The sequence below is a fragment of the Meriones unguiculatus genome, chromosome 14 (genome assembly GCF_030254825.1).
Source record: "Meriones unguiculatus strain TT.TT164.6M chromosome 14, Bangor_MerUng_6.1, whole genome shotgun sequence".
Taxonomy (NCBI): Eukaryota; Metazoa; Chordata; class Mammalia; order Rodentia; family Muridae; genus Meriones; species Meriones unguiculatus.
Genome location: NC_083361.1, coordinates 88,133,224 through 88,142,564, shown reverse-complemented (window position 1 = coordinate 88,142,564; position 9,341 = coordinate 88,133,224). Strand labels below are relative to the sequence as shown.

The 9,341-nt window shown below is 41.6% G+C and overlaps 1 pseudogene; it reads left to right on the top strand.

The window, feature by feature from the left end:
• Nucleotides 1–299: 299 nt before the first annotated feature.
• LOC110544749 (olfactory receptor 51A4-like) lies at nucleotides 300–1,255 on the top strand (annotated as a pseudogene).
• The last annotated feature ends 8,086 nt before the right edge of the window (nucleotides 1,256–9,341 follow it).

The window sequence follows — 9,341 nt, the reverse complement described above, 5'->3', positions numbered from 1 at the left end:
ACCAGAAAAAATTCAGAGTGCTCCTTAGTGTGACCAGTACTCACTACGATCTGGATATTGATATGTTTTTCTATGCTTTAATGTAGATATTGATATGTGCTACATATTTGTTTGATAGGAACTACTGGAATTAATAATGATCTATTTTCCTCTATTTTAGGTGCACTTTAAGAATACTTGTTAGATCTCTTGGTTTGAAAACACCTTAAAGGTTTCAACAGGACAAACTCGGGCATTTAAACCCTTCTGCTCTCACACCACAACACAGCTCTTTGAAGCTGTACATTTTGATTCCACACATGCTGGTATGCCCATTCTCAACATCTGTTACTGAAATTTCTGCTTTCTATTTGGTTGGGTTCCCAGGGATGGAATCGCCCACATTCGGATCTCCATCCCCGTGTGTCTGCTGTACACTGCTGCCATCCTGCAACCGCACTATTCTCTTTTCCATAAAATCAGAGCCTTCTCTGCATGGACCCATGGATTATTTCCTCTCCACGTTGGCTCTCTCTGACCTAGGACTGTCCATTTCTTCTCTTCCTACCATGCTAAAAGTTTTCTTGTTGGATTCTCCAGACATTTCTCCCAATGTGGGATTTGCCCAGGAGTTTTTTATTCATGAATTCTCAGCTGTGGGGTCATCTGTACTTCTCATCATGTCTTTTGATCACTTTATTGCCATCTGCAACCCTCTGAGATGTACTTCCATCCTTACCAATGCCAGAGTCCTTCAAGTTGAGCTTGCTTTTGCTCTCAAGAATGTTCTGTTGGTCCTGCCTTTCCCTGTAACTCTAAAGCACCTATGATACTGCCAGAAGAATCTCTTGTCACATTCCTACTGCCTTCACCAGGATGTCATGAAGCTGGTCTGCTCAGAAGACAAGGTCAATGTCATCTATAGTTTATTTGTAGCTCTCACAGGAATCCTTGACATAACGTTTATTTTCATGTCTTACGTACTCATCCTGAGAGCAGTTTTGGGCATTGCATCCCAAAGGGAAAGGCTCAAAGTCCTCAGTACCTGCATCTCCCACATCTATGCTGTGCTCGTCTTCTATCTCCCTGTCATCTCCCTGTCATCTCCCTTGCTGTTATCCACCGCTTTGCCAGCCATAGTTCTGCTGCATCTAAGATCCTCGTGGCTGACATTTTCCTGCTTGTGCCTCCAGTGATGAATCCTATCATATACTGTGTGAAGAGCCAACAGATAAGAAGCGTGATTCTAGAGAAACTGTGTCAGAAACAAAGATAGAGATGTTTAAACTCAAAGAAATCTAATTGGTGATGACAGAAAATCAAGCAGAATGAGTCAGTAAGGACCCACACTGTATGTTAACTCCTTGGTACCATCTTTCTACATACTTACCAAGATCAAAAAATAAGCCTTGCTGTTTTCCTGACTTAATCGTTATGACTGGGACTTTAAAATAAACATAGAAGGCATTCCAATTTTTACCAAGTTGTTAGTTTGTTAATGTCACTCTTTTGTAATCAAAGATAGATTCTTTTCTAGTATTAAATAAAATATAATTAGATAAAAAAAATCTTAACATAAAAGCAGAGCCAAACAATTCAATATAATGAAAAGAGCCCAAGAGTGGGCTTTCTCTCTCTCTCTCTCTCTGTCTCCATAATGTCTGGCTGTGGTTCTCTGCCTCTGTTTCCATCTGCTGCAGAAGGAAGCTTCTCTGATCATGAGTGAATAAGGCATTGATCTGTGAGTATAGCAGAATATCATTAGGAGTCATTTTATTGATACATTTTTTTAAACCAGTCGTATTTGGTTTTACCCTAGGTCTCTAGTTTAATCACCCAAGTAGTGTCAGGTATGGGGTCCTGTTGAAGCCAGCTTCAACATCCAGTGGTAAACTGAGGCAGGGAATAACTGATCACTCAGCAGACATTTCTCTGAGGGCACTAAGCTTGATTCTCTGAGACTGCTTGTAACCAGCAACTCAGGGTCTTGTGGCAGTTGAAGAAAAGGAAAGAGGGAAAGGAATTACATACACATACACACAGCTTCACACATACTCATACACATACACACTTGAACACACACAGGCATACATACATACATACATTCCCCCACACACACATTCATACATTGGGTGAATGAAGCTCCAACAAGAAAGCTCCAAGAGCCGTACATATGGATGCACATACATATATACATTTGGTGGATGAAGGAAGCTCAAAGTAGGGAGCTTCCATAATTTTATTTTCTCTCCTACAGCTTATATATCCTATGAAAATCTTTCAAAAAGTCAAAAATTGCAATGTAGTTACATTCTATTTTTCTTTAAGTGGACAAATACAATGATTATACATAGAAAAAATAACCTCAAATACCCTCACATGATCAAATGTTGTATATGTTATGGATAAAAATCAAATTATTTCAAGAACCTACATACATTTGTAACTAAGAAGCTTGTTAAAGATTAACAAAGTATAAGCAAGCAAAGTAATTTTCTTACCCAGATTTTCTTTACTGGCAGGCTGCAATGTTAAAAAGAATCAATTATCTTTAAAAGATAATCTTATAAAAACCCTAAAAAAAACACAAGTCTAAACTTTTATATAAAAACAATCAGCTATGTCTACTTTAAATCCTAAACGTGCACATCTATTCATCAACAATTTTATTAAATCAAATCAGAAAGCTGAGGGTAAAAATGGGGATGAGACATTAATCACATCTTGATCACCAGCCTGTCAGGGAGAAAGTCTTGTTAGCAAGTGCTAATTTGGGCTATTGTTCTTGCTCCCTAACCTCAAAAAGTCCTTAGCTTAACTCTAAAGTGTGTGCCTTTCTGAACTTCAAATTGTTCAAGATTTTCTACATCAGAGCTACGAACAAAAACATCTTAACATAATCTTACTAACATTGAATTTTTCTAATTTTTTTAGGGTGTTGCTAACAGTCTACCTCTCTAAGTTCTTTCTGAGGGTGGGGGTTGAATCATTAATCTATTTGAGCAGCAATGCCTGGAAAAGATAAAGCCATGATACTGTCCAGTGAAGGCCGGAAGGGAAGCCCCCGCCCCTAGAGTTTTCATACAATCCATACATCAGGAGGAACACGGGGACCATGAAGACAACAAGCAGAAGTCCTCAGGACATGGATGGGGCTCTGCCTCTGCAGGCCATGGTAGTTGTGTTAGCCCGTGGCCAAATTCCGTGAGTTCTAAGGCTGTTTTGCTGCTCCCCCTGCATAGCCCTCGACAGGCTGTGCTTCCTGGAGTGGCCTTAGTCAGCTTAGATATTGGTTGGCTACTTCACAAGTTCTACGCCACCACTGACCTGTATCAGGCAGGACTGATTACAGGTCAAAGGTTTTGTGGCTGGGTTGGCGCTTATGTTTCTTTTTTGGTAGCGTGCAGGGCACCTTCCTGCACTAACGCCACTAGATGTAGGCAGTATTACTCTTAAAACTATGGTATTACTACGCTTTCCATTCCTTAAAGGAATATTGGATGTTTTTATTTGAAAGCTGACAAAAGATTCATATGAAAATTGAGTTAGTGATAAAATGTGACTGAAGATAGTATAGCCTCTTCATTTAAATGATTTCCCTTCATCACACAATCTTGGCAACTATAAATATGCCCCTGCAGCTCATAAACCCAAATTAATATGAACAATGACAATTTTACACATGAGACAACTGAATCAAACATTAAGAATTAATTTTTATTCACTTATTTTACTTTCTTAAACACTTCCTTACTCGGCCTTCAGATAGAATTACTTGGGCTGTGCTGAATACAGACAGCTGTCTGTCTTTCAGGTCTCTATGGTAATTGCACATAATGATGAAGATTCTTGAATAGATTTCTCAGTTTCACTGAAAACTTTCTTGTAGCCAGTATTGCTGCTTTGTGGGTTCTCCTTTCTTCCTCCCTTCTTCAGCCTTGTTCCTCCCTTCCAACACTCTAACATTAGATATGAGTATTGAATTGAGATCATTTTACTTAACTTGCAGTATCAATCAAATCAAAATTATGTGGTGTGCATACTATCTGATACTCAGATGCAAACAGTGCTGCAAAATGCAGAAGCAAAACATACTTTCCAATTTTTTTTTCTCTTTCATATAAACTAATATTTCTGGATTTTATATGTTGATTCAAAGTCATGCTCATTAGTGTAGTTTTAAGTTTGTCCTTTTTAAGTAAAAAAAATACATTAATGTAGTCCTTGCAAAATCTAGAATGTGAATTATTGCATACATTGTCCTAAGAAAAGTTCTGTGTCTGGTAAAATCATAATAAATTAAATGTATTAAAGCACAGTACTCAAAACTAATACTCTTTTGGGTCAATGATTCCTGAGCTTTGGTCTCCAAGAGCATGATGAACATTTACTCAGTTTGCAAACTTTTACAGAATTACCTTTAGATGATCTTTAAGAACAAACTTTGTTATTTACACTTTGTTGGCCCTTGACTAATGAGAATGAAAAAAACTGAAGCTTATGATTTTATCATAGGGAAATTTCACATAAATTCTCTGTACTATGCTTTTAGATAAAAAGAAAGACATAGTTTGGACTGGACCAGTGGTTCTTGCTGGGTGCACTCCAGAACTCCAAGGAGGAAGGACTAGTGATGAGAAACTTTGACAGTCAAAAGCTTGGGGTCATGAGGGCTGCCAGGCCTGATGACCCAAGCCAGTAAGTTTATTATTAATTATAGCTCTTTGCATGTCCCACAAACAATGAAGTGGAAGGCAGGTCAGCAAGGAGCATCAGATATCTGGACTGCAGGGAGCTCAGCACAACTTTAGTGTCTTCTTTCGAAAGGTGCATGCTGGTACAATAAGCAAAGCATTTTGCATCTACATGTCTGGAACTTCTGACGACAGCTCTTTGGGGAAACGGTCAGGTCCTAAACCCTGGCCTTGGGGACCCTCAGAAGCCTGGTGCCAGTCCCTTGATGGTTTTGCCAAGCATGATCCTGTTCAAGAAAAAAAAGTTCAGTTTGTTCCATCCACAGAACTCCAAAGGACCTTGGCCCTATCTAGCCCCCGCCAAGTACCCAATGGTGAAAAGATCAAGTCGCTTGAGACTGAGCAGAATGATGAGAACCAGTCTGAGAACAGAAGCTACAGCAACGGGAGAAGGTTTGAGTGTAGATGTGCACAATGGCCGTTGCCATAGAGCAAACTTCCCTACTAACTAGGCAGAGTTTCTCCAACCGCAGCACCACTTGTGTAGCACCTACTGTTGTACTGACAATATCAAAACAACCACAGAACAGGCTGTGAGAGCCTGGAAATGGCCTGATGTGTCATGCATCAGTGTGAGCATGGTCACTGTTCAAGCAGGTGTAAGAGACAATCTGGTTCAGGAAGATGGGCCTCCAGGAGAACATAAAAACCGGGACCTCGCTCAGCACGCTCTGTGTCGTTGCAGCTGTTCTTAGCTCGGCTGCCAACGGCTGAAACAAAGTGGTTTGCTGAGGGGGAAGTAAAACTGTGTCTACTGGCCGTCCTCAGCTACCAGCGGAGAAGGTGAGGATGAAACAGGCCTGGAATGACTGAGGCAGGCTTAGAGCTTGATTTTGTAGGCTGGGACACAATTAAATGGGCCAATCTTAAGTGAGGTGGAAGAACACCTCCCTCCTGGAAGCGAGAAAGTCCTACAAGAGTTGAAGGTTCAGAGAAGTACTTAGCATATGCCACATCAGCAATTAACAACAAGGGAAAACTGCGGGTGGAAGAGGGTAAGAAGGGGCAGGTGGTAGAGGCATGGGGAAAGGGAGGAGTATGTTTCAAAAATCACAAGTAACGAGTTTTATTTAGGAGGAGGCACAAGATGGCGGCGCCAGGAGGACTCTCATTCTGAGCAGCAGCACAGCAGGATCAGCACAGTGACCAGCAATCAGAACTCTCAGCCATAAAACACAGTCATTGTGCTTCCCAGGTGAGAGGATACCCCACGGTAGGGGATTCAATCAGCCTTTAACTCACCCAGCTAAACCGCGGAAACCGCGGAAGAGATCCCGGTTCCGCCAGACGCTTGGCTGCCTGCCGCCAGCCCCAGCTCCAGCCCAGAGACACAAGCCAGTGTCTCTGGTCACCGTCCCAGACTGAACCGTGGGCACCACACTATCAGAGACTGGAATTTTCAGTCGAGAGATAACCCCAGGGTACAGGAAACGATTGGGACCAGCCTTAGGTCACCCAGACATCCCCTGGAAAAGACTTGGGCGGGTTCCACGGGCACCCCAGGAGCCAGCCCAGAGCCAGAGCCAGGGACCCAGGTTCCAGCACAGAGCCCTGCCTGCCTGCGCACCTGATTCACCGCTGGACATAGAAACGGCGGGTCTGATCTCAGAGCACTCAGCTCACCCCCAACCGGAAAAGGTCCCCAGAAAATTACCCAGCTTAGGGAGGCACTCAGGCTCCCAAAAGCCGCAAAGGCAGACACGGGCAGTTTCTGCGCACCAGACAGCTGGCAGAAACTGAGACGCCATCACACAGCTGTGCTCCAGGCACAGGCAATTTCTGCAGCCAGCCAGCTGGCGGACACTGAGCAGTGTGCACCAGGACAAAAAAAGACACTGGGAGTCCGTGGATTCTCTGGGAAGGAAGGAAACTACTGACCTAAATCACTCAATCCTTCCCTAGAAAAAGTCTAGCAGTCTAGTGGGGCCGAGGCGCCAGCACTCAGCTGTGCTCCAGACACAGGCACAAACAGTTGAGGCGCGCCTGCTGTCCAACTGGGTCACAGCAGCTGATCATTAAATTTACAACAAGAAACCCAGAAACAGGGCAGCTGCCCTCAGGACTTCCCTGGGTGAGAGGAGAACCCACTCGACTAACAAAGACCACAGTTAACACTCAGGTCTATATCCCGGAGATGAGCAACTCCTGAAAAAACACCAGCCATCCAGGGACTATACCCAAAAAGCTGAGAAGACATCCTCCAGGAAAAACCAGCTTTCTGCAAAGGGGATTCTCTCCACCACAGGATCCCCAGGAACCACCAGAAAATAACCCCAAACACCTAAGATAACACAATGGGTAGAGGCCAGCGTAAAAACTCAAGCAACAAAAGACAGAGCAATATGGCATCTCCAGAACCCAGTTACCCAGGGGCAAGTAGCCCTGGATACCCCACCATAACTGAAATCCAAGAAGATGACCTAACAAGTATGCTCATGAAGATGATAACGGAGGAAACAAATAAGATTCGTAAAGACATAGAGGAAGATAAACTCAAACAGAATATTGCCATCCGTAAAGAAATAGAGGAAGCTGCAGCCAAACAGTTTATGGCCTATAGAAAGGAAATGCTTAAAACACTGAATGAAATGATAGAAACAGAGTTGAAGGAACTAAAAGAAAAACAGGAAAGTACAATCAGACAGGTGAAAGAAGTAAACAAAACAACTCAAGACCTGAAGATAGAATTGGAAAAATTAAAGAAAACACAAATGGAAGAAATAATGGAAAGGAAGAATCTAGGGAAGAAAACAGGAACTACAGAGATAAGCATAACCAACAGACTACAAGAGATGGAAGAAAGAATCTCAGGTGTAGAAGATACAATGGAAGAAATCGATGTATCTGTCAAAGAAAATATTAAATCCGAAAAATTCCTGACACAGACCGTCCAAGAAATGCAAGACAATATGAAAAGACAAAACCTAAGAATAATAGGTATAGAGGAAAAAGAAGACTCCCTTCTCCAAGGCCCAGAAAATATTTTCAACAAAATCATTGAAGAAAAATTCCCCAAGCTAATGGAGAGGCCAATTAGAATACATGAGGCCTACAGAACACCCAACAAATTTGACCAGAAAAGAAAATCCTCCCGCCATATAATAATCAAAACAGTAAGTATACAGAACAAAGAAAAAATACTAAAAGCTGCAAGGGAAAAAGGCCAAGTAACATATAATGGCAAACCCATTAGAATCACACCTGACTTTTCAACAGAGACTATGAAAGCCAGAAGGGCCTGGACGGATATCATGCAGACCCTAAGAGAACACAGATGTCAGCCAAGGCTACTATACCCCGCAAAACTCTCAGTCCTCATAGATGGAGAAAACAAGATATTCAATGACAAAAACAAATTTCAACAATACCTACAAACAAATCCAGCATTACAGAAGACACTGGAAGGGAAAATACAACCCAAGAAAGCTAGCTACATTCAAGAAAACACAGGAAATAAATAACCTCACTTCAGTAAAACAAAAAGCAACCAAGCACACAACAGTATGACCACAGCCAACATCAAAATCAAGAGATCTAACAGCCACTGGTCATTAATCTCTCTCAACATCAATGGACTCAACTCTCCAATAAAAAGAGACAGATTAACAGAATGGATACGTAAACAAAACCCAGCAATCTGTTGCATACAAGAAACACACCTAAGACACAAAGATAGACATTACCTGAGGGTAAAGGGTTGGAAGACGACTTTCCAAGCAAATGGACCCAAGAAGCAAGCAGGAGTAGCCATTCTAATATCTGATAAAATAGACTTTCAACCAAAATTAATCAAAAGAGATGGGGAAGGACACTTCATACTCATCAAGGGAAAATTCCACCAGGAAGACATCACAATCCTGAACATCTATGCCCCAAATACAAGGGCACCCACATTTGTGAAAGAAACATTGATAAAATTTAAAGCACATATAGATCCCCACACATTAATAGTGGGAGACTTCAACACCCCACTCTCAACAAAGGACAGGTCAACAAAACAGAAATTAAACAAAGAAACAATGTCTCTGACAGAGGTCATGAATCAAATGGACCTAACAGACATTTACAGAACTTTACAACCAAACACAAAAGAATTTACCTTCTTCTCAGCACCTCATGGAACCTTCTCCAAAATAGACCATATAGTGGGTCACAAAGCAAGCCTCAACAGATACAAGAAGATTGAAATAATCCCATGTATCTTGTCTGATCACCATGGAATAAAGCTGGACCTCAACAATAACAGAAATAACAAAAAGCCTACACACACATGGAAACTGAACAACTTGTTACTAAATGACAGCTGGGTCAGGGAAGAAATAAAGAAAGAAATTAAAGTCTTTCTAGAAATCAATGAAAATGAAGACACAACATACCCGAACTTGTGGGACACAATGAAAGCAGTGCTAAGAGGAAAGTTCATAACACTAAGTGCCTTCAAGAAGAAATTCGAGACAGCTCATTCAAGCACCCTAATGGCTCACTTAAAAACCCTAGAAAAAGAAGAAGCAGACACACCAAGAAGGAGTAGACGGCTAGAAATAATCAAACTCAGGGCTGAAATCAATCAATTGGAAACAAATAAAACGATTCAAAGAATCAATGAAA